The sequence below is a fragment of the Balaenoptera borealis genome, assembly GCF_965194805.1.
Source record: "Balaenoptera borealis genome assembly, chromosome: 2".
NCBI lineage: Eukaryota > Metazoa > Chordata > Mammalia > Artiodactyla > Balaenopteridae > Balaenoptera > Balaenoptera borealis.
The window spans coordinates 91,913,948-91,941,573 of NC_138867.1; the positions used below are offsets into that span (position 1 = coordinate 91,913,948).

A 27,626-nucleotide genomic window follows, 5' to 3' on the forward strand; every position below is an offset into this window, starting at 1 on the left:
TTTTGGGGTGTCTGTGACCTTATTATGATTTTAGGCAGCCTCTGTGCTAATGGGTGGGGTTGTGCTCCTGTCTTGCTAGTTGTTTGGCATAGTGTGTCCAGCACTGTAGCTTGCTGGTCGTTGAGTGGAGCTGGGTCTTAGCATTGAGATGGAGATCTCTGGGTGAGATCTTTCGCTGTTTGATATTACGTGGAGCCAGGAGGTCTCTGGTAGACCAATGTCCTGAACTCAGCTCTCCCACCTCAGAGGCACAGGCCTGATAGCCGGCTGGAGCACCAAGACCCTGTCATCCAAATGGCTCAGAAGAAAAGGGAGAAAAATGAAAGAAAAAATAAAATAAAATAATTAAAATAAAAAATAATTATTAAAAATAAAAAAATTAAAAGTAATAAAAATAAGAAAAAAAAGAAAGAAAGAAAAGAGCAAGCAAAACCAAAAAACAAATCCACCAATGATAACAAGTGCTAAAAACTATACTAAAACAACAACAAAAATGGACAGACAGAACCCTAGGACAGATGGTAAAAGCAAAGCTATACAGACAAAATCACACAAAAAAGCATACACATACACACTCACAAGAAGAGAAAAAGGAAAAATATATATATATCATTGCTTCCAAAGTCCACCGCCTCAATTTTGGGATGATTCATTGTCTATTCAGGTATTCCACAGATGCGGGGTACATCAAGTTCATTGTGGAGATTTACTCCACTGCTCCTGAGGCTGCTGGGAGAGATTTCCCTTTCTCTTCTTTGTTTGCACAGCTCCCGGGTTTCAGCTTTGGATTTGGACCTGCCTCTGCGTGTAGGTCGCCTGAGGGCTCACACAGGACGGGGTTAAAGGAGCAGCTGCTTGGGGGGCTCTGGCTCACTCAGGCCGGGGGGAGGGAGCGGTACGGAGGAGGCGGGGCGAGCCTGCGGCGGCAGAGGCCGGCGTGACGTTGCAGCAGCCTGAGGCGCACCATGTGTTCTCCCGGGGAAGTTGTCCCCGGATCACGGGAGCCTGGACTAGTGGCGGGCTGCACCGGCTCCCGGGAGGGGCGGTGTGGATAGTGACCTGTGCTCGCACACAGGCTTCTTGGTGGCTTCAGCAGCAGCCTTAGCGTTTCATGCCGTCTCTGGGGTCCGCACTGATAGCCGCGGCTCATGCCTGTCTCTGGAGCTCATTTAGGTGGTGCTCTGAATCCCCTCTCCTCACGCACCCTGAAACAATGGTTTCTTGCCTCTTAGGCAGGTCCAGACGTTCTCCCGGACTCCTGCCCGGCTAGCTACCACAGACCCTTATTTCAGTTTAGATTGCTTTTTTTTCACATCTCACTTCTAAAGTAAAGCTGGCTACAGAATCTTGGCTTTAAGAAATAACCTGGTACGACCTTTACAATTGTAGTAAAATAACAATTGTCCATCTTGCCACAAAAATATTACATATAATCAAAAGAAATACAATGAAATGTTATATTTTATTGTATGTACAAATACAATAAAATGAATTGATTTTGGCAATCACTTCAGATGGTAAAAAAAAAAGTAATTATTAGACATTAGGTGGGACAAAATGTATTTTGCATCACAGACAACTGATGCAATTTTTGACTAGTTGGTTGGTTAAACTCTTCCAGCTTCTTAGTTTCACCTCAGTGCCCCTCTCAATTTTGAACAGTACAACATAGAGTACACTTTTATTTGAAGAACCCATCCAGATTGCTTAAATTTCCTTGGTATTGATTTTGCAGTGTGTGAAACACAGGTAGTCGTTGGTTCTGTGTGCACACAGAAAAAACCTTGAATTGACTTAAAATAAACCAGATCAGTGTAGATCAATTTAGGCCATGACAACCCACGAGATGTAAATTAGAATTCTCCTACTGAGACTGAAAATAGATTCCATCAAATCTTCTCTGAGAAGATTCTGAAACTGTATCTTAAAAGGGACAGCTATAAAAATCTCAAGATTCCTGTAGCATTTTGAGTAAGAGGAAATGGAAGAAAGGGCAGGAGATAAAAAGCTATTTCAATAAAGGAATTTCCCAATATATAGCCTAGTGTTTTTATTTTCTGTATTAATCATTTTTGGAGGAAAGACAACATTGGAAGAACAAATTAAAAAGCAATCTACTAATGACTTTATGCCAACTACACTTGTCAACCATAATTTCTCCTGCTAAAGTGATAAAGGGCAGTGATCATTTCCAAACAGAATGGAAAGCATTGTACCTGAATTCATTCATATACTCTTTTCAGTGTGTGAGGTGCTTAATAGACAGCTTTTTAGTGAAACACCTGGAAAACCAAAAAGTAATAGCTAATCCATGAAGCGACTGTGCCAAAAACTGGAGCTGACTTTGAGGGTCACATTGCTATCACAAAGTGATTGCTTCATTGATGTCATGAGAAAATGCTAAGCCTTATCAACAATTTCATCGTAGAAAGAGAATGTGGAAAACAACTTTACAACTTCTTTTGATCCAATTTCCTGCAGCACTGTGAGCTGTTCCCTATAATTTCTTACCAAAGAGAAGTGGATTCTCCATTCTGAGGACCTCAGGAATAAGGTACCTGACTTTGTATCTCTACTGTATAACTTTAGAAATATTAGATTGTAAGGAGCTCATTCAGGGCAAATTCATTGGCAGAATGCTTTCAGTTTGGGTGGAACTAAAGATTACCCAGAGTAAGGATATTAGCCCTGGGTTTGCCACTAACTAGCTGAATGTCATACAGCCTCTTGGGGCTTCAGTTTCCTCATCTCAGCCTCTCATCTGAGCCTCTATTTCCTTGTCTGAACTCACTAAGCCTTGGTTTCCTTATCTGAGCTATTTATCATAGTCAGCCTGCTCAATTCTTTTACCATTTCACTTTATAACAACCAAGGCTCAGTTTTAATTTCATAAGCCAAGAAATAAAGGCCAATGTTATAAAACATAAACACCTTAGGCAGTGTGACACAGACTTCAGAACAAGGAATATTACCAGGGTTAAAAATAACACTACAAAATGATGAAAATAATCGATTCACTAAGAATAAAAAACAATCCTGAATGTGTGTGGACCTAAAAAGTGTACTTGAAAATACATGTATCAAAAAATAATGGAACTGAAAAGAGAAATAGACAAATCCATAATTTGGATCTGAAGTATCCATAATACTTGGATACTTCAACAAGTCTCTTTCAGCAATTATTATAACAAGTAGACAGAAAATCGGTAAGGATATCAAAGCCTGCAACAGCACTATCAACTGACTTTATATAATTAACATATTTAAAATAATAAAAATCATAAAAACTTTATTCTAAGACTATTAAAGAAAACCTTTAAATTAGAAAACAGTAACAAAGATATCTGGAAAATCTCCAAATACTTGGAATTAAACTATACACTTCTAAATAACCCATGAGTCAAAGAGGAAGTCACATGGGAAAATATAGAAAATATTTTAAATTGAAAACAAAACAAAAAAATAAAATGTGTAGAATGCAGTTAAAGCAGTGCTTAGAGGGCAATGTATAACATTAAATGTATATATCAGAAAGCAAAAGTCTCAAATTGATGATCTAAGCTTTCACTTTAAGAAACTGATAAAAGAAAAGCAAATTAAACCCTAAGAGGTAAAAGAAAGTATAATAAGTATAGGCACAATAATCAATGAAATTGAAAGTGTAAATAACATAAGAGTAAGTGGAAACCAAATGTGTGTTCTTTGCAAAGATCAATAAAAATGATAAATCTCTAATCAGACTCACCAAACAAAAACTAAAACAAAAAAATGGAAGATACAAATTGGTAACATCAGAATGAAAAGGGAAACATCATTATGGATCCTACAACATTAAATAGATAATAATAAAGTAAAGTATTACAAACAATTTAATGCCCATAAATCCAACAGGTTAGATGCAACAGGCAAATTCTCTGAAGGTAAAAACTATCAAAGTTCACTCAAGAAGAAATGAGTATAATATGACTACTCTAATAAATATAAAGGAATTGAATTCACAGTTAAATTTCTTCCAAGAAAGAAAATACCAAGCCCAATGAATTCGATAATTAATTCTCCCAAACCTTTAAGGAAGAAATAATGCCAGTTCTATAGAAACTCTTCATGAAAGTAACATTTCACAATTCATATTACAATGTTATGGCAGTAAGCCTGGATATGACCCCCCAACTTATGTGGGGTGCTTTTATTTCTTGACACCCCCAGTGCAACTGAACCCATGGAAGTCTCTACCATGCTGAGCCTCACTCACTTCTGTTCTTTTGCAGTTTTGATTTATGAATATGCTTTTCTTGATTTTTTTGTATGACTATAAATTTTGTATTTTGAAAACTATTTTTATATCCCTCCTATATGTTTGGAGCAGTTAGGAGAGATGGCACGCTCTGGATCTTAAAACATAACCTTATTGTACTGGCTTCGTTAGAAGTCTTGTATATAAAAGATTCTAAATAAACATTTGCTAAACTGACTTGCATAAAGTTACATCTAATGTGTAACACTACAGTTATATTCTACTGAGTTATTTTTTTCCCCTTACTTTCAGTCTTATGTTTTGCAACAAATCAAAATGAATCTCTCTGTGAGAGTAATAAGAATTAAATTGGGGGATGATCTTCAGGCATCTTTGAGTAGACAGAACCACTTGATGGCATTTGCAGAAATTGATCTAGGCACGTTTCTTTTCCAGTCTTGTTATTTTGTTTACATACTTCCCTATAGCAAACATAGATATTAAAGACCACGCTTTATGCTGTGGCCTTGGAAATATCAACTTTCTCCTACTCTCAACTGTATCAGTAGCTTTTCTTGCCTCCTGATGCTAGGCAAAGTAGAATTCTCTTTAGACTACATAGCCAACTCTTATTGGCACTAAAGCTTTTATTCTCTGATCCATTAGCAGGTTGATGTCTCTTAAGGTCAAAAGGTGCAAAAAGCTTCGAAATACATAGCACTGAGTTTGATCTTAAAAATACAAAATCAAAGGATTTGAAAATCTTAGGAATAAGTCCTGCTTTTTATCTAATGTTAGTGAATTAAAAATATCACCAGCTCATACCTACTGGCCATTGATATTAAGAATAAGTAGCTATGAAATTGGACTCCCAAGTATTTTTCAAAGTACTTGCCTTGGTAAGATACCAAGAGCCCTTGTTTTCTTAATGGTTTCTAAAGACAATTTTCCACTAAAAGAAACCAAGTTTCCTTGAACAAATAGCTGACTTCAGAATTGGGGCAGGGAAGACCTAAGATGAGAGCATTTTGTTCCAGAAAGTATGGAAGCATTTTTTAAAAATTGGGATGTATCAAAATGATATAGGAGCCTAACTGAAAGGACTCCCATTGGCAATACATGGGACCAAGTAAGTAATGAGAATAACAGATTAAAACTGAAAAAAAACTTTTTTGAAAAAAAAAAAAGAATAAATGAAACCATAGTGATACAAATAAGTAAATGAAAAATTAAATAAATAAGCAAACAAAGTTGGAGGGAAGACATTTTTGGAAGAATGCTGACTCATAAAGGCAGTAGAAATGACAGAGGTAGAAAATTACAATTTTGCAACCATGGTAGTTAGTCAAGATATATCAAACTAGTGGGTAAAGGTTTCATAGGAAACAAGACATTTACATAGTATCAAAATGTTTTCCCATAAATTAAATAATTACTAATGGAATGTAGAGTAACTCTCTAGTAGAGAAATCTATTAGACACTCCCTTAACCAGGAGATGAAAATTAAAATCACCAATAATCAAATAAACTAATATCATCCTTGATGTGATACAGTGAGAAAGACACATCACTTCTGTGCTATTCTTGCTGAAGATAAATAACCTGAAGCTAATCATGAGTAAAAATTAAACTCAGGTTGAGTTTGGTTTTTCCACAATGTAATTTCCTGTAGTCTGTAAAAAAGTTAAGATAAAGAAACAAAGAATGGTTCCAGACTAAATGAGACAAAAAGAGACATGACAATCAAATGCAGCATGTGATCCTGGACTGGATCCTGGACCTAGGGGAAAATAGCTATAAAAGAATTATCAGGACAATTGGAAAAATTTGAATATGAACTACAAATTATGAAATAGGGTTGTATCAGTTTCAATTTCCTGATTTTGATAATTGTTCTATGTTTATATAAGAGAATGTTCTTGTTTCAGGAAATACACTGAAGTATTTAGGGATAAAGGGGCATGATGTCAGAAATGCACTCTCAAATGCGTTTAGTTTAGTAAAAATGTATATGTATGTGCAACATACACACATCATATGAGTGCTCATGTTTGTGAATAGATTGATGGATAGGTAAATAAATAGATAGGGACTGAATGATAAAGTAGATACAGCAAAATGCTAATAATTTGTGATTCTGGGAAAAGGGTATATGGGTGCCCTTTGTACTACTCTTGCAGATTTTCTTATATTTGAAACTGTATCAAAACAAAAAGTTAACCCCCAAAATACTTGCATTAGGATGCTAAACATTTATTCCAAAAATATTACAAATAAATCATCACTTTTGCTCAAATCATTTTTTAAAGTACTTTAAAATTTTATCTTTAAGGTTACTTTGCCACTTCACACACACACACACACATACACTCACACATACACACTACTCTGCATATCATAATTGAATGTTTATTAGATATCTTAAACCTTGTATGTCCCAAGCATATTATTTTTGCCCATTTAGTCCTATCTTTTCCCTTGATCTCATTCCAAACCATTCTTATTTTAGTTAAATGACAAAATTCTTCCTGTTGCTGAGGTCAAACACATGCGGCTTATTCCTACGACCTTTCTTCCCCACCTTTTCTGCATCCCCAGTTCATTAGTGTGTACTGTTAGTCCTACCTTGAAAACTCTCTAACTCCACTACTCCTTCCCTACTCCACTGCTGCATTTCACCTGCTCTACAGTCCTTCCCTCCCACCTGATCTCCCTGCCTCTGTGTTCTCCAGTCACTCTGGCCTTGCTTCTGCCCCTACACAGCCCAGGCTGATCAGTCCTCATCTGAGGGCCTGTGTGCATGCTATCAGAAATAGTCATTCTCCAGGGACTCACATGGCTGTCTCTTTTCATCATCCAGGCCTTAGCTCAAATGTTACCTCCTCTGAGAGGCCTTTCCTGACCACCCTACATAAGGAAGGAAGCCACAGTATGCCTAATTTTTCAGGACATTATTTGAACTTTCTTCCTAGAACTTACCACACATTGACTTATGATAATATGGATATTTTCATTCCCCCACTAAAAGAGCCATAGAGGAGGGACTTGCCTGTTCAATCACTCTCAGCAGAGTACAGGGCCTGATGAATTGTAGGTGCTCAGTAAGTATTTATCAAACAAGTGAAAAATGAACAAAAGCTACACAAGAAATATAGCCTTGTAATGTTGTTTCTACTAAACAAGGCTGTCTCACTACTCATTGCTTGAGTCAGCAACTTGGGACTATGTCGATGCTGGCTGAAGAATAAAGGAGCCAGGCAGAGGACAGCAAGGGAAAAACTGCAAGGCTGGGTGAGCCATCAAGTGACCAGACTAAGTCTGAGATCCGGACTTCCGCTGCCAGTTTGCTCAAAATGCCATTACTTGGTAGGTGGTTGCAAATGGAAGGATGCCACACATGTAAATGGGTGCCTGGGAGTCTAGCCCTACTAGCATATGGGACGACCTTTAACCTCAAATGTACTCAGGTGTACCACAAAGCATCAGTCAGAGGATGCACAATTCTCATATTTAAAAACATCATTTTTATATAACAAGAGAAATCATTGCATATAAAAATAATTGAACAAAAGAAATAACTGAGATCATACGAATCACCATAGCATTTGGAAATACCTGGGAGTTAAACTTATATATGCCGTGAACTAACTGTATGTTATATATCATGAACCTACTATAAAATTCCTTGCTTCCAAGATAACTAAATTGCAAGTGTTTGCCAAGGACCTTGAGGCAATAAATCAAAAGCGGAGCGTGCTAACGCCTGTCCGGGTAATGCTCACACAGGAAGCTCTGGAAAGCCTGGGACGGGCTTCCCTAAGTCAGTACATCCTTATAAACAGACGACTTTCCTGAAGAAAATAGAGGCTATCTAACAAATCACACAAGAAAAGCACTACCAAAAGCCAAAGATTTTCATGTAGATACACAGTGAAAGGCTGTCTTTTCTTTCTGCGACTGCATTAGCACACTGTCAAATGAATATGCTAATAGACAAAGACAGGGAAAACCAGGTCAAGAAGATCAGCTTGCTTGGGAAGCTGTCTTAATAAAATATATCAGTGAGGCATCAAACTCGAAGTTCCTCGGAGCTGTGGTCATATCCAGCTTTCTTTTTGTCACTGGGACCTCCACCTGACAAAGCAGTCGCATTCAACTTCTGAAGCCATTGCATCAGTGTCGTCTAAGATTGGTGGTTAACGTCATATGACAAGGCAGAATCCATGAAAGGGCAGTCTGGAGCCCAGTCCCTTTACCAGCACTGAAGTCAGGGTGCCTCATATTTTAGATGGGCCCCGTTTCAGTATAGGGGTCTGAATGTACCAGAATATTATTTTCTTATTCTCCCTAGTGTACCATTTATTTAATGAAGACTTCAATTTTAATTTGCTATTAAGACTATCATCTCAGTATTCTGGTATATAAACAAACATTTAAAATTTTGCTTTATCAATCTGACAATTCCAAAGATTTAACACATATACACAACCATTAATTTAGGAACTTGAACTAAATAAATAATAAAATGTGCCCAACTATGTATCTACAAATTCACTCATTACTGCACTATTAAAAAAGTAAAACATTTGGAAGTTAACTAAATGACCAATAATAGAAAATTGATTAAATGAGCTATGACTCCTATATGCAATATGGTACACAGTACCATTTACTGGTTACAAAAATAATAGTTCACTTATTGACATATTTCCCCAATATTTACTGAGTATCTACCATGCATCAGCTTCTGCTCTAGTAATGCAATGCAGCAAAGAACAAGACAGAAAAATCCCTGCTCTCATGACATTTTCATTCTAGAGGGATTTGATGAGTTGGAAAAAACTTCACATTATAGAAATAACTGAAAAAAGCAGATTACAAAATTATATATACAAAATAATCTCAATTATGTAGAGTAAAAATATTTATTTACTAAGTGAATACTGCTATTTGAATAGAAAGCCATTTGTGGAGAGATTGGGTGTTGCCTGAGAAAAGCCAATAGCTCCCCTGATGGATTCCCACAATTTTATTAACTCAGTACTTCTGAGACAGAGCAAGTTACAACAACACAGGAAAGTAGATGACTCTCTCAGATAGACTCATACAAACCAAATTTTGCCAATATCTTGGCAAAAACAGAATGCCAAGATATTGATTTAAAAAGAGAACTAATTTAGCAACATAATCTCTCCTTTTAGCAATTCCACACAGAATATCGGTTTTTTTAAGTATGTATATGAGCAAAAGATCAGAGCAAAGGAAACTAGATGGCAGTTGATTTCTTCAGTGTTCACTTTTCTCTGCTTCCACTGCTGATTGGCCTCCTGAATTTACACATTCTTTTTTTTAATTGAAGTATAATTGATTTACAATATTATATAAGTTATAGGTGTACAATATAGTGATTCACAATTTTTAAAGATTATACTCCATTTAAAGTTATTATAAAATATTGCCTATAATCCCCATGTTGTATAGCTTATTTTATATGTAATAGTTTGTACCTCTCAGTATAGGGGTAGGGGATTAAGAGGTACACATTCTTTCTTTAGATGAGTTTATTCACTCAGTAGAGTTAAATAACTTGATTGAATGGGGATCCTTAGGTATGTATAATCTCTCTCCTTATCCATTAATATGTACTTATTTCTAGGTTTTGAAGTTTGTAGGGCAACGGTGATATCTTAGTTGACAAAAAGTATGGTATGTGTGTCTGTCTGTACTAGATAAACTACCTCCAAAAAATAGATCAGGAAGGGAACATACTAAAGCACTAATAATGATTATCTAAAGTTGATGGGAATAGGGATAATTGATGGCATATTTCTTTTTCCCAATTTTTGTGAAAAATATGTATTATGTTTATAACTAGAAAAACAGTTAAAGAAGGTGGGTGACAGAACAATATTCCCACCATGAAAATGGAGAAAACAAGCTTAATTCATTCACCTAGCTAAAGGTATCATAGTGCTGCTAAAACAATGAAGACTGGATAAGAAAGAAGAGGACCGTAGGGAGGCAGCCTGATGTTTCCTATATACTATTTCTTCAGGTAATTTGTCATCTGAGCACAGATGTAGAGACTAAAAATCTAGGTTTTGCCTGGGTAGAGGCCTACTGGTGGAGGGCAGAAAAACTAGGAGAACTTTTGGAGGTCTTCTAAGGGGAGAGATAAAACTGAATAATTGATAAGCTTCAAAATCCAGCCAGTTTTTCTCCAGAGGTATTGCCAAATTCCAAAGCTATGTAGCCTGGGAAGCTAATACACTAACAGAAAGCCCAGAAAATCAAAGCAGCATTTGCAGCCTGGTTTCAAAACTATGAAAGGCCTCAGTTCCAAACCTCATGAAATATTTCAAAAAGCTTGCAAACAAAAAATAAGACAAATGCAAAGAAAACAATACATAGGCATATCCTATTAAAACTGGTGAAAACAAAAGGTAAAAATCTTCAAATAAGATCTGTATTCGTTTGCTAGGGTTGTTGTAAAAAGCCATCTGAGTGGCTTCAACAATATAAGTTTATTGTCTCACAGTTTGGGAGGTTAGAAGGCAAGATTAAGGTGTCAGTGGGATTGCTTTCTTCATCACCCTGATAGCTGTCTTTATCTTCACATGGCATTCTCCATGTGTGCATACCTGTGTCCAAATTCTCCCTTTTTATAAGAACATTAGTTATACTGGATTAGGGACTCACTCTACTCCAGTATGAACTCATCCTAATTCCATCTGCAATATCCCCATTGTTAAATAAGGTCACATTCTGAGGTACTATGGGTTAGGACTTCAACATATTAATTTTGGGGAGATACAACTGAACCTGTAACAAATTATTGCCTTAAATAAATATGTAACTTTAAATATTAATGTAAAAAATAAAGACTAATAATTAAAAATATTCCTTATGAACAAGGATATAATAATGCCAGTGAAACATTAGCAAACCTATTTGAGTGATATATAAGAACCATAATATATCATGGTCATATGGATATAATATCAGGAATATACAAGTTTGATTGGTCAGAAGTCAAGCAATGTATTGAATAATTTACCAATTTAACAGAAAAAAGAAAACCATATGATTCTTTTGATACATGCATTAACATATTTGATAAAACCCAAGATCCTTTCATAATAAAGAAAATCTTAGTAAATTAGAAATAGGAGTTACTTCTTCACTTGATTAAGATGAGTTTTTAAAACCTGCAGCCAGTATTACACTTAATGGTGATGTATTGAAACCTTTTATCCATGGAACTGAGAATGATTCAGGAAATGCACACTATCATCACTTCTATTCAACTATAAACTGGAGGTCTTAGCCAGTGTAATGAGAAGAGACAAGTACATGAAAGCCATAAGTGCTGGGACAGAGGAAAGGAAAAAAGCAGTATTATCCTCAGTGACTTTTTTTTTTTTTTGGCTGCGCTTCACAGCTTGAGGGATCTTAGTTCCCCTACCAGGAACTGAACCTGGGCCCACAGCAGTGAAAGCGCGGAGTCCTAACCACTTGGCCACCAAGGAACTCCTTCTCAGTGGCTTTTATACATAGAAGATAAAGATATTCACAGATACATTTTTAGACTTAATATCTATATTTAACTAGGCTGCTGTATACACAATTAATGTACAAAAGCACTGTTGTTTCTTTATAATAACGACAAATAGCAAATGAAACTTTGAAAAAATACCATTTACAAACACCAAAAAAATTAATGTCTAGTAATAATGCTAATAAAAAATATTTAAGACTTCTATACTGAATATTATCAGAAATTAAGGAACATCTCAGTAAATTCAGGAACATACTATGCTCATTCTCAAATTAATTCCTATATTCAACATTCATAAACTGATGCTAAGGTTTGTATGAAAATTAAAAGGACCTGAAGAGCCTTAAGGCAATCCTGAAGTAGAAGAATAAATCTTTTAATCAAGATTTATTATACAGTTACAGAAATTAAGAGGATATTAGTTAAAGATATTGAAGTAGACCAACGGAACAAAACACAGTCCAGAAGAAGACCCACCTATAATCAGTTATTTGATATATGACAAAGGTGACCCCACAGTGCAATGAAGAAAAGCTATCTTTTTTCTTCTTTTTTCAATAACTGGGTTGGATCCATTGATATCCATAGAGAAGAAAAATTTTGATACTTATGGCATCATTCACAAAATTCCGCTCTTTATAGATTGTAGTTTTTAGTAAGAATGACAGCTTCTAGGCAAGATGAAGTAACAGGCCTTTACTTATGCTCCTGACTGAAAAATTGTTTTTTAAAACAGGAAAAAAGTATATCTATATCTATAGATAGATAGATAGATATTTTTAAAACATGCACATCAAACTATGATGGACAGTCATCTCCAAAGATAGGAAACAGATGAGGTCTAACTGTCATAACTTGCTGCCCAGAGAAAATCATCAACGTGTGGTTAGGGAGGGAGAATCCAGACATGACTTAGTGGTTTGCTGAATTGAGGAGATGGAGCTAGATGGCCGTGAAAGCCAAAGCTGTTAGAGTCTGCAGGGCAAGATACCAGAGAGGAGAGAGCTTAATGGAGAGAAAACTCTGGAAATCTCCAGAGGCCCCATTCAGGTGAGTACTGAGCAGCACACACATTTGAGGGTATCATCAGGGACTGGAAAAAGAACTACTGGAAAAAAATTAGAGAAAACAACCCTTGGTGCTAATACTGGACAGAAATGGAAAACTCTCATATCTCATGAGCATCAGATAGAGCATTTAGAAGAATTTTGCCTCAGTAGTGGGCCAAAATTAGCCCCAGGTTACATGCAGCCCTTGTCTTGCCTAATAAAGCTTAAAACTGAGACCCAAAAGGATCAAACTCCAAGTAACTTAACTATGTACCAGAACAAAACTTAACAACAAGGTAAAATTTACAATTTCTGGCATCAAATTAAAAAAAAATTATGAGGCATGTAAACAAGCAGGAAAATATATCCCATTATAAGGAGAAAACTCAATCAAAGCTGATCCAATAATGACATAGATTACAGAATTAGTAGACAAGGACATTGAAAGTTATTATAATTATATTCCATATATTCAAGATGCTGCAGGAAAGACTGAACATATTGCAGAGAAACCTGAAAGGTATAAAAAAGACCCAATTTGCTGTAGCAGGACCTAGTTGAGACACCTCCATTATGCTAGCCCTTATTCAACCCTTATTCTTTCCGCCCATTCAATCGGTCTCCTACGGATTTTTCCCCCCTCTCTTTCTTGCTTAATTGCACTCTGAAAATGACTGTCCTCTAGTGAAAGTTGTACTATGCACCTGATGTTTACTTCTCCAAGACAACAGTCCTTAACACTCCTTTCCTTTGTGAGCATCCTTCATTCCAGAAAGAAGGTCACGGAGTGATAACCTCAAGGACCACCAGAACCTGTTCCGGAACTACCTGACGCCAGCCCTAATTATCTCAGTGTCTCTAGGAGGAAAGAAGAATGCAAGACTACATCAGCCCTGATCCTTATCCACAGCCCTATTTTCCAATCTGAAACTATAAGACCCCTTCCTATTTCCCAGGAAGGGGGGCACAGTCTGGAGAGTGTTAGCCTGCTGTGGCCCCTTTGCCTGGCAAAGTAATAAAGCTACTCCTTTCTACTCCTCCAGATCTCTGTCTCTGTGTTTCTATTTGGCACCAGTGAACAGAGGCCTGGTTTTTCGGCAACAAAATCAAGCTTCTAGAGGTAAAAATTAAAATGATTTGAAAAAGTCATTTTCTGGGATTAGTGGGAGAATACACATTTCAAAAGAAAAGGTTAGTAAACGTAAGATATGTCAATAGAAATTTAAAATTGAAACCCAGAGGGAAATAAAGACAAAATAAAATGAACACAGCATCAGTACACAGTGGAAAGTTTTCAGATGGCTGAATATGCATATTGTTGGAGTCTCTGGAGAAAAGGGGAACTAGGGGAGAAACAAAAAAATAAAGCAATAATGGCCAGATTTTTTCCAAAATTGCTGAAAACTACCAATCCAGAGATCCAATAAGCTCAAGAAATCCTAAGCAAAGAAACATAAAATTTCACCAAGGCATATCATAATAAAATTACTGAAGAGCAGTGACAAAGAGACAAATATGAAAAGCAAAGAAAAAATATGCAGTATGTACAGAGAAACAGATAATGATGACAGCAATTTTACCTATAATTATATAGCATTAGCAAAACAGAAAATAATGGAAGACAGAAGACAGTGGAGCAACATTTTTAAAGTATTGAAACAAAAACCAAAACCAAAACAAAACGCTATCAATAAAGACTTCTTTACCCACAGAAAATATCTTTCAAAATTTAAGGCAGAATAAATACTTTTTCAAACTTAAAAAACTTTAAAGAATTCATTACCAGCAGGGTTGAATATTTTGCATCACAAGAAATGTAAAAGGAAGTTTTTCAGGTAAAAGGAAAAGGATGCCAGAGAGAATTCTGGTTTATACAAGGGAATGCAGAGTACCAGAAATTGTAGCTGCATGGGTAAATGTTAAATCTTGTTGTCACGTTATTTAAATCACTAGCACATTCTCTGCTTCTTTTCATTATCTCACCTGTATGACTGGAACTGCAGCAAACAGTGATTGTGTTTCTTTTACTGTAAATTCAGTATTTACAGTAAAAATTACAACGTGTTGTGTGATTTACAGCCAATGTAGAAGTAAAATTCATGCCAAAAATAACACAGAAGTCAGGATAAATAGAAGTACATTGTTCTTATACTAATGTGAAGTGTTATAACAGCACTGAAAAGTTGACTGTTAAGCTAAAGATGTGTACTATGATTCATGTAGCAACCATATAAATAACACAACAAAGAGCAAGAGCTAATAAGCCAACAAAGGACATAAAACCAATCATAGAAATGTTTAATTAATTCAAAAGTAAGCACAAAAAGAACAAAAAAAAAGAGCAAAGAACAGACAGGATAAATAGAAAACGAACAGAAAGATTGTGTAATTAAACCAAATAATATCAGTAACTATATTCAACGTACATGGTCTGAACACCCCAATTCAATGGTAAAGATTGACAGATTGGCTAAAAAAGAAAGACTCAAGTACAAGCTGTTTACAAGAAACTCATTCCTAACCACAAATAGGTTAAAAGTAGGACAGAAAACCATATACCATGTTAACACTAATTATATAATCCACATTAATCAAAAGAATGCAGGAGTGGCTATATTAATGGCCATATGTGGGAGAAACCACAGAAAGGCTGCTTATGGCCTGGTACAATGATCATAAGTAATCCTAACATCTAGACAAAAGCCAGTGTGAGATGACAGATGTGACAGATGTGAGCCCATCAACCACATTCTTTCTCTCCTTTTCATTACTCCACTTTTCATGGCTGGAACTGCAGCAAGCAGTGACTGTGTTTTTATCTTTTGTTATAACAAATGTTATATTTAGGCTATTGTTTATAAAGAGTATTCACCACTGATGGGGCAGGATGCTCAGAACAGAGGTTCAAGAGGTCATTGTCTCCATGGCCACATCTAGTCTGGCTGCACCCGATCCACTCTATGTAAAACAATTATCCAAATATAATAGGATGCTGACATTTTACCAAGTTATTACCTGTCTATAAAAATCTAACATGCTTTCTTTCAACAACCTTACCTGGAACAGAGAAAGAGGCTATTGTTATAGTTTTTGTTGTAAGTAAATTACTTTATCTTGTTGATTGTCAGAAGACCTAGTTAGCACATCAAAGGATACATGAAAGCAAGTTTCTTAGTTAGAAGAAAGGTGTTTTTATTTAGAAAATACATTTCTGGACATGACCTTTTATTTTATAGCCTAAATAAGAATTTGGAATTATTAAAATGAAATTGGCTCTTGAGATAGAGAATTATTTTTCTCTAGAAATGCTATTGAGTGTATAAATGCTTTCATCATAGGCACTATTACATTTAATTCTTGTATGGAACCCATAAGGCAGACAGAATTATTCCAATTTCATATTAAGAAACTGAGGCTCTGAGTAAACAGGTCCACTAATTAAATGCACATACCTAGTAAGTGACTGAACTAAAACTGGAACTAAAGTTTTTCAATAACAAAGTATCATTAGTGCTAATATTACAGCTACCTCATGATATATATTGCTAATGAATTTAACCTGAACAATTGACCTTTAAGTGAAAATTATTTTAAAAATTATAACCTCTTTAAATTTGAAGGAGAGTAATGAGAAAAATGTTGGCTTATTCAGTATTGATTAATGTCAGAACAAGGGTCTATATATTTAACTATCAAATTGACTATTTTAGTTTTCCAGACAAGTTAACCTAAATGAGTTGCCACCCATTAAGTTTAATCAAAAGCACTGGGAAAATATTTTTCGTTCTTGTAAAGACTGAAATCATGATTCAATCGCTCACTCTTTCAAACATATTTGCTCCAGTGTGATATGTCTCCTACTTTTTCAAAATAATATAAAGTACTTCAAATTATAATTACTTGTGTCCTTAAAGGAACCATTTTTCCCAGGAGTCCCATTTTAGCCCTATTAATAAATCAATTAGAAGGCTTGTTGAACATTTATTTTCAGGTTAATGCATAAAATATAGGAATAGAATATATTATTATCCTAGTTCTCAACAGGTTGACAATCTAGAGTTGGATATAACATAAAGGGAAACATTAGCTTAAAAGGGTAAGGAGATAATGAAGAAAAATTAACTTTGAACAATGAGGAGTAATAATAAATAAAAGTAATAAAATTGTCAGTATACAAACTATTTTTTTAAAAAAACCATATTCTAGATCTAAACTATAGAACATCATCTAAGTGCTATAAGGTTTCTGAGTTGGGAAAATTATGCAGGCTAGGAGTTCCAGGAGCCATGATGAACTCCAAAAATTACTATTCAGATGGACATTACTCAGGTGACAGGTATATTAGAATATCTCCCTTGGATGGAGACATGCTTATTATCATTGTAGAGATCCATAATATGTCAAGATGCCCTCTACTTCTCTACTCAGAATAAAGGGTCTCCTCATAGGTAAATTATTCACTCAGTGAGGTAAAATACTAGGTTAACAGTAAAGCACAGTCTGGTTTGATTATCAAGATGAAAGATGATGATGACTTGGACTTGGGAATAACAGTGGAGATGGACAAATACAGATGTATTCTAGTATATCTTGTACACAGAGCTCACAAAAATGCTACTGAATTGAATATACTGCTGAGGAGAAGACGTGGAGAGGAAAACCAACATATATTATTTAGTTGTATTGTTTATTTAAGAAATGCAAGTTTCTTTCTTCAAATAGCAAAGATCTTCCTTTGATTATTCTTCATTTTTCTCCTTCCATTTGATTTACAAGTAAAGAAGACTTAATTACTATTACTAGTTAAGACCAGAGACAAGGTTTTAAGTATCTTACAGCTAAGAAAGCTACAGAACACAAAAGTCCGGATTTGGACTATACTTAAAAAGTGGAAAATAAAAAAGGAGAAAAGACTCAGGATCAGCAATCCATCTTCAGACTGAACTATGTGAAAAAATAAAATTCATAAAACCTAAAGTTAGTTTTAAATAATTTTAATGTACTTGTAAAAACCAATATAGAAATGTTAAAATAATTATTTAGAAAAAATTAAAATTATGTAAAAATTAATGCCATTTCTGCTCAATTTTGCTGTGAATCTAAAACTGCTCTAAAAGTGTATTTCAAAAAAATTAATAATGTGACCAGAATCTGAACAACCAGGTTATTCCTAAAAAAAAAAAAAAATGGAGGGAGTGTTGGGAGAGGAAAAGAATTAAAACAATTTAATTTTTTAATTATATAAGTTGCAAATAGAATAGGTAATAGGTAGTTAAAATAGCTATCATTTATTGAGCATTTATTATTTGGCAGGAACTATTCTCAGCACTTAACCCTCTTAAGTAATAACCTGTTTTAAATATGTTCTTCAAAAATTTAAAGAAAAATATTTTAAATACTAAAAAAACTAAAGAAAAAAATCACTTAAACAATTTGGTTTAAAAAGTAAAGAAAATAATAAGAAAGGTAACATATTTGATTCTCCTAAAAAAAAAAAAAAAAGATGTTGGTTACTTAGTTTTTCTATGTCTCTCTCATATACACATGTTATTAAATTTTGTTTGATTTTCTCCTGTCTCATGTCATTTAGTCCTCAGACCAGCCAGAAGAACATAGAAGGATAGAGGAAAATTGCTTCCTCCCCTACAACTGGTGATGAAAACGGGATGCAACTTTACTGGCTGGACGCTACTCGCCCCAAGGCTGCTGCAGTTAAGAGATCCAGGGACATCTGACAAAAGCAGAAGTTGAGAATTCTTACCATGTCTGTCTCTGAGATCTGTGACTGCAGGGTATGTTGGAAACGAGTAAGAGTCCTTTTTCCCTTTTCTAAATTTAGATTGGCAGGAGAAAATATTTGTAGGGCTAGCTCCTGGACTAAGCAACTCTTGGGAAATTCGGTAGAGTACTCTTGGTTTGTTGATCCTTTACCTCCCAGAGATGGTTATTATTTTTCCTTGTCTTTGTCTATTGTGTCATTTGTCATAGAAGGAAATTCCATAGGGTAAGATTCAGGCACAGGTCTTAAAAGCCTGTTGTTGTCTAAGCCAGCCCCACAGACTGGTGAGTTTGTGGGCCTTAGCAGACCAGTTTGCTGTGGGTTAATATAACATGAGGTAAAAGCTATTCCTAAGGGATATGTTGGAAGCCGCAATAGCACTATTGGTGGGCATAGATATAGCATTTAACGGCCATTACGGCACTCGCCACCTCAAAAAGGCACCCATGAAAGGATAACTTGGTCACAGAACAGGTTAGATCACACTAGATCACCCACCAACCTCAAGAAAATTTCCATGCAACGAGGTACTCTGTAAAGCAACACACAAGCCCCATCCTCACAGCACATCCCTCTTAGGTCTTAGTTTGGCTGTAAGAAACCCAAACTCAGGGCAGTTTGTCATACGGGGCCCAGTCCTTAAGGGACCTTCTTTTATCTCAACCTTCATTGCTTCTGCCCATTCAGTGAAGGCCTTTACTTTCTTAGACTATCACTGGGAGTGAACTTTCTGGATCTTGTGAGGGTTGCATCCTTTCCACTCTCTTGCCTTCTGGCACCTTACTCATTTGAGTGCTATAAGATCCTATTTGTCAATACCCAGATGATGGATCCTTTGAATTGGACAAATTTCTAAATTGGCAAATTTTGAGAGAACTCTCATCCTAAACAATTGTACCTATTTTAATTGGTAGGCAGAAGCACCAAACAGCTTTTAACTTCCAAAATAGCTTGACTGAAGGATCTGTTGGGAAAGCTTATGAAGAATTAAAAATATAAAAGGTACCTAAGACAAAATATTGTAAGACTAATGTAACTCCTACTGCTCTACTCTATCCTCCTTCATTTGGGTACCCATTCTAGTAATCCTCTGTCTGAATTGCCTTTCCATTCTGAAGAGATTATTAAACCATTGCCTTTGGAAATGGGATTACCTGAGGCTATAACCAATCCTCTTCAGGTTGAAGGCCAAATCAAGCATGATAATTAAAAATTTTCTTGGATTTGGCCAGCAAGATGGCAGAGTAGAAGGATGTAAGCTCACCCCTCCTTACAAAAACACCAAAATCACAGCTAACTGATGAACAACCATCAACAACAACAGCACAAAAAATGCTGGAACCCACCAAAAAAGATACCCTACATCCAAAGACAAAGAAGAAGCCAAAATGAGATGGTAGGAGGGGCACAATTCTGATAAAATCAAATCCCATACCTGCCGGGTGGGTGACCCACAAACTGGAAAATAATTACACCACAGAAGTACTCCCACAGGAGTGAAAGTCCTGAGCTCCATGTCAGGCTTCTCAGCCTGGGGGTCTGGAAATGGAGGAGGAGCCCCCAGAGAATTTGGCTTTGAAGACCAGCAGGGTTTGATTGCAGGAATTCCACAGGACTGGGGGAAACAGAAACTACACTTTTGAAGGGTGCACACAAGGTCTTGTGTGTAACAGGACCCAGGGAAAGCAAGTGACATCATAAGGGCCTGGGACAGACATACCTGCTAGTACTGGAGGGTCTCCTGTGGAGGTGGGGTTCACCTGTGGCTCACTGAAGGGACAAAGACACTGGCAGCAGCAGTTCTGATAATTACTCATTGGTGTGAGCCTTCCTGAAGGATGATATTTCCTCCCCAAGACCCAGCCCCACCCAACAGCCTGTGGGTTCCAGTGCTGGGACACCTCAGGCCAAACAACCAATAGGACAGGAACACAGCCCCTACCATCAGCAGACAGGCTACATAAAGTCTTCCTAAGCATGGCCCTTCCAACCAGAGGGACAAGACCCAGCTCCACCCACCACTGGGCAGGAACCAGACCCTCCTACCAGTAAGCCTGCACAAGCCTCTTAGACAGCCTCATCCATGAGAGGGCAGAGAGCAGAAGCAAGAAAAACTACAACTCTGCAGCCTGAAGAATGGAAAACACACTCACAGAAAGTTAGACAGAATGAGACAGCAGAGGAATATGTCTGAGATGAAGGAAAAAGATAAAACCCCAGAAGAACAACTAAGTGAGGTGGAGATAGGCAACCTACTGAAAAAATGAATTCAGAGTAATGATAGTAAAGATGATCCAAGATCTTGGAAAAAGAATGAAGGCACAGGGCTTCCCTGGTGGCGCAGTGGTTAAGAATCCGCCTGCCAGTGCAGGGGACACAGGTTCAGCTCTGGTCCGGGAAGATCCCACATGCCGCGGAGCAACTAAGCCCGTGTGCCACAACTACTGAGCCTGCACGCTAGAGCCTGCGAACCACAACTACTGAAGCTGGTGCGCCTAGAGCCCACGCACCGCAACAAGACAAACCACTGCAAGGAGAAGCCCGCGCACCACAACGAAGAGTAGCTCCCGCTCGCTGCAACTAGAGAAAGCCTGCACACAGCAACGAAGACCCAATGCAGCCAAAAATAAAATAATAAATAAATAAATAAATTTATAAAGAATGAAGGCACAGATAGAGAAGATGAAAGAAATGTTAAACAAAGACGTAGAAGCTTTAAAGAACAAACAAACAGAGATGAACAATACAATAACTGAAATAAAAAATACACTAGAAGGAATCAATAGCCGAGTAACTGAGGCAGAAGAATGGATAAGTGAGCTGGAACACAGGATGGTGGAAATCACTGCTGAGAAACAGAATAACGAAAAAAGGAATGAAAAAAAAAATGAAGACAGTCTAAGAGACTTTGGGAACAACATTAAATGCACCAACATTCGCATAATAGGACTTCCAGAAGGTGAAGAGAGTGAGAGAAAGGACCTGAGAAAATATTTCAAAAGCTAATAGCTGAAAACTTCCCTAACATGGGAAAGGAAAACAGTCACCCAACTCCAGGAAGTGCAGAGTCCCAGTAAGAATAAACCCAAGGAGGAACATGCTGAGACACATAGTAATCAAACTGACAAAAATTAAAGACAAAGAAAAAATGTTAAAAGCAACAAGGGGAAAGCAACAAATGATATGCAAGGGAATTCCCATAAGGTTATCAGCTGATTTTTCAGCAGAAACTCTGCAGGCCAGAAGGGAGTGGCACAATATATTTAAAGTGATGAAAGGGAAGAAACTACAACCAAGAATACTCTATGCAGCAAGGCTCTCATTGAAATTCAACAGAGAAATCAAAAGCTTTACAGACAAGCAAAAGCTAAGAGAATTCAGCACCACCAGACCAGTTTTACAATAAATGCGAAAGGAACTTCTCTAGGAGGAAAAGAAAAGGCCACTACTAGAAACAAGAAAATTACAAATGAAAAAGCTCACCTGTAAAGGCAAACATAAAGGTAGGAAATCATCTGTACACAAATATGATATCAAAACCAGCAATTGTGAGGAGAGTACAAATGCAGGATATTGGAAATGCACTTGAAATTAAAAGACCAGCAATTAAAACAACTCTTTATATATAGAATGATATATCAAAACCTCATGGTAACTGCAAACTGAAAATTCACAATACATACAAACACAAAAAAGAAAACGGAATCCAAACACAACAGTAAAATTAGTCATCAACTCGCAAGGGAAAAGAACAAAAGAGGAAGGGAAGAAAAAAAGACCTTCATAAGCAAATCAAACACAATTAAGAAAATGACAATGGGAACATACATATTGATAACTACGTTAAATGTAAATGGATTAAATGCTCCAAAAAAAGACAGCGATTGGCTGAATGGATACAAAAACAAGACCCTTATACATGCTGTCTAGAAGAGACCCACTTCAGATGTAGGGATACATACAGACTGAAAGTGAGGGGATGGAAAAAGGTATTCCATGCAAATGGAAATCAAAAGAAAACTGGAGTAGCAATACTCACACATCAGAGAAAATAGACTTTAAAATAAAGAATGTTACAAGAGACAAAGAAGGACACTACATAATGATCAAGGGAACAATCCAAGAAAAAGATATAACAATTGTAAATATATATGCACCGAACATTGGAGCACCCTAATATATAAAGCAAATACTAACAGCCCAAAAAGGAGAAATCAACAGCAACACAATAATAGTGGGGGACTTTAACACCCCACTTTCATCAATGAACAGATCATCCAGACAGAAGATCAATAAGGAAATAGAGGCCTTAAATAACACATTAGACCAGATGGACTTAATTGATATTTACAGAGCATTCCTTCCAAAAGCAGCAGAATACACATTCTTCTCAAGTGTACATGGAACATTCTCCAAGACTGACCACATAGCAAGCCTCAGTAAATTGAAGAAAATTGAAATCATATCAAGCATCTTTTCCAACCACAACACTATGAGATTAGAAATCAACTACAAGAAAAAAAACTTCAAATAAACACAAACACGTGGAGGCTAAACAATATGGTACTAACAACCAACGGATCTCTTAAGAAATCAAAGAGGCAATCAATAAATACCTAGAGACAAATGAAAATGAAAGCACGATGACCCCAAACCTATGGGACGCAGCAAAAGCAGTTCTAAGAGGGAAGTTTATAACAATACAATCTTATCACAGGAAACAAGAATCACAAATAAACCACCTAACTTTACACCTAAAGCAGTTAGAGGAAAAGAACAAACAAAACCCAAAGTTAGTAAAAGGAAAGAAATCATAAAGATCAGAGGAAAAATAAATGAAATAGAAACAAATAAAAAAATAGAAAAGATCAATGAAACCAAAAGCTGTTTCATGGAAAAGATAAACAAAATTGATAAAACTTGAGCCAGACTCATCAAGAAAAAAAGGGACAGGGATCAAATCTATAAAATTAGAAATAAAGGAGAAGTTACAATGGACAACACAGAAGTATAGAAGATCCTAAGAGACTATTACAAACAACTATATGCAATAAAATGGACAACCTGGAAGAAGTGGACAAATTCTAGAAAGGTACAATCTCCCAAGAGGGAACCAAGAAGAAATAGAAAAATGAACAGAACAATCAAAGTACTAAAAGTGAAACTGTGATTTAAAAACTACCAACAAACAAAAGTGCAGGACTAGATGGCTTCACAGGCAAATTCTATCAAACACTTAGAGAAGAGTTAACACCTATACTTCTGAAACTATTCCAAAAAACTGCAGAGAAAGGGATACTCCCAAACTCATTCTATGAGGCTACCATCACCCTGATACCAAAAACAGACAAAGATACCACAAAAAAAGAAAATTATAGGCCAATATCACTGAGGAACATAGATGCAAAAATCCTCAACAAAATACTAGCAGTCTGAATCCAACAATACATTAAAAGGAACATATACCATGATGAAGTGGGATTTATCCCAGGGATGCAAGTATTCTTCAGTATACGCAAATCAATCAGTGCAATACACCACCATCAACAAATTGAAGAATAAAAGCCATATGATCATCACAATAGAAGCAGAAAAGGCTTTTGACAAAATTCAACACTGATTTATGATAAGAACTCTCCAGCAAGTGGGAATAGAGGGAACATACCTCAATATAATAAAGGCCATATATGACAAACCTACAGCTAAAATCATACTCAATGGTGAAAAGCTGAAAGCATTCCCTCTAAGATCAGGAACAAAACAAGGATGTCCACTTTCACCACTTTTATTCAACATAGTTTTGGAAGTCCTAGCCTTGGCAATCAGAGAAGAAAAAGAAAAATAAAAAGAAATTCAAATTGGAAAAGAAGAGTAAAACTGTCAGTGTTTGCAGATGCGATGATACTATACATAGAAAATCCTAAAAATGCTACCAGAAAACTACTAGAGCTCATCATTGAATTTGGTAAAGTTGCAGGACACAAAATTAATACACAGAAATCTCTTGCATTCCTATACACTAACAATTAAAGATCAGAGAGAGAAGTTAAAGAAACAATCCCATTTACCATTACCTCAAAAAGAATAAAATACCTAGGAATAAACCTACCTAAGGAGGTAAAAGACGTGCACTCAGTAAACTATGATATTGATGAAAGAAATAAAAGATGACAAAAATAGATGGAGAGATATACCGTGTTCTTGGATTAGAAAAATCAATATTGTGAAAATGACTATACTACCCAAAAGAATAGCTAGGAATAAACCTATCTAGGGAGACAAAAGACCTCTACTCTGAAAACTATAAGAAGCTGATGAAAGAAATTGGAGATGACACAAATGGATGGAGGGATATACCATGTTCTTGGGTTGAAAGAATCAGTATTTTCAAAAAGACTATGCTTCCCAAGGCAATCTACCGATTCAATGCAATTCCCATCAAATTACCAATGGCATTTTTCACAGAACTAGAACAAAAAAATTTATAATTTGTATGGAAACACAAAAGACCCCGAATAGCCAATGTAATCTTGAGAAAGAAAAACAAAGCTGGAGGAATCGGGCCCCTGGACTTCAGACTATACTACAAAGCTACAGTCATCAAAACAGTATGGTACTGGCACAAAAACAGAAATATAGATCAATGGAACAGGATAGAAAGCCCAGAGATAAACCCATGCACCTGTGGTCACCTAATCTATGACAAAGGAAGCAAGACTATGCAATGGGGGAAAAACAGTCTCTTCAATAAATGGTCCTTAGAAAACTGGACAGCTACACATAAAAAAATGAAATTAGAACATTGCTTAACACCATATATAAAAATAAACACAAAATGGATTAAAGACCTAAATGTAAGACCAGATACTATAAAACTCTTAGAGGAAAACATAGGCAGAACACTCTTTGACATTAATCGCAGCAATATCTTTTCCAAGCTGTCTCCTAGAGTAATGAAAATAAAAACAAAAATAAACAAATGGGACCTAATTGAACTCAAAAGCTTTTGCACAGCAAAGGAAACCATAAACAAAACGAAAAGAGAACCCAGAGAATGGGAAAAAATTATTTGCAAATGACGTGACTGACCAAGGGATTAGTCTCCATAATTTAAAAACAGCACATGCAGCTCAATATCAAAAAAACAAACCACTTAATAAAAAATGGGCAGAAGATCTAAATAGACATTTCTTCAAAGAAGACATACAGATGGCCAAGAGGCACATGAAAAGATGCTCAACATCACTAATTATTAGAGAAATGCAAATCAAAATGACAATGAGATATCACCTTACACCAGTCAGAATGGCCATCATCAAAAAATCTACTAAAAATAAATGCTGGAAAGGGTGTGGAGAAAAAGAAACCATCCTACACTGTTGGTGGGAATGTAAATTGGTACAGCCACTATGGAGAACTGTATGAAGGTTCCTTAGGAAACTAAAAATAGAGCTACCAGATGATCCAACAATCCCACTCTTAGGCATATAACCAGAGAAAACCATGGTTTGAAAGGATATAGGCCCCCACCCCAATGTTCACTGAAGCACTGTTTACAATAGCCAAAACATGGAAGCAACCTAAATGTCCATCGACAGATGAATGGATAAAGAAGATGTGGTACACATATACAATGGAATATTACTCAGCCATTAAAAGGAATGAAATAATGCCATTTGTAGCAACATGGACGGACCTGGAGATTATCATACTAAGAGAAGAGAGTCAGAGAAAGACAAATATCATGTGATATTGCTTATATGTGGACTCTAATAAAAAGAAAAAATGATACAAATGAGCTTATTTACAAAACAAACTCACAGACTTAGAGAATGAATTTATGGTTACTGGGGGGAAGAGTTCAGGGTAGGGCTACATTGGGAGTTTGGGACTGACAAGTACACACTGCTAGATAAGGACCTACTGTATAGCATAGGGAATGCTGCTCAACATTCTGTACCTAAATGGGAAAAGAATGTGAAAAAGAATAGATACATGTATAGCTGAATCACCCTGATGTACACCTGAAACTAACACAACATTGTTAATCAACTATGCTCCTATATAAAATACAAATTTTGGGCTTCCCTGGTGGCGCAGTGGTTGAGAATCTGCCTGCTAATGCAGGTGACACGGGTTCAAGCCCTGGTCTGGGAAGATCCCACATGCCGCGGAGCAACTAGGCCCGTGAGCCACAACTACTGTGCCTGCGTGTCTGGAGCCTGTGCTCCGCAACAAGAGAGGCCACGATAGTGAGATGCCCGCGCACCATGATGAAGAGTGGCCCCCGCTTGCCACAACTAGAGAAAGCCGTAGCACAGAAACAAAGACCCAACATAGCAATCAATCAATCAATCAATAAATCTTTAAAAAAAAAAAATTGTATAAAATATGTATGTTAAATTACATGGGAAGCATTGTCAAACGAGTAATGATAAACTTTCTTTAGTTATATTGTATGGGTAAATGTTACTAATATGAACTTCTAGAAATTATAGGAAATTCCTAAAATTCAGATATGTCCTGGTATAATGTTTTCAGTCACAATTCTAGTTATTTTCTTAAAATGTTGTGTGCCACAGAAATAACCAAATTTCCTGTCAACTGCTTTGTATTCAGATCTTTAACCATGTCATCTTAAGTCTTTTGTCATTTACAGAGAGCTATTATTTTGCTCTAATGGTTTTGCAAAAATGCTTCCTCTTCAAGAAGATTCATAGGACTTTTTGAAATACAGGCCTCTGATAACTCTTAGATCATACCACTGAATTGGGTAAGAAATTACAGAACCCCAGTGGAGAACGTGATGGCTTCATAAAACTGCTAACAGAAGATCAAGATCAACAAGAATTAGTTACATAGGACTGAATGAGCTGATGAATATGATTATAATTTTTATGAATTTTTGTCCGTAGTATTACTGGCTTTTAATCTTTGTGTTCCAGATATAAGGAAACCTTTCCTCTTAAGCTAACTATGATTTACAGCAATTTGGTAAATTATAC

General features: G+C 36.2%; 1 protein-coding gene and 1 long non-coding RNA gene across 2 annotated transcripts in view; one reads left to right on the top strand and one right to left on the bottom strand.

The window, feature by feature from the left end:
• TMEM232 (transmembrane protein 232) overlaps positions 1 to 27,626 on the bottom strand; it is a 245,062-nt gene that overhangs the window by 53,165 nt on the left and 164,271 nt on the right.
• Positions 866 to 27,011, top strand: LOC309622605. Its single transcript, XR_014241021.1, has 2 exons — positions 866 to 2,554; positions 18,433 to 27,011. It is a non-coding gene; the product is annotated as an uncharacterized lncRNA (long non-coding RNA).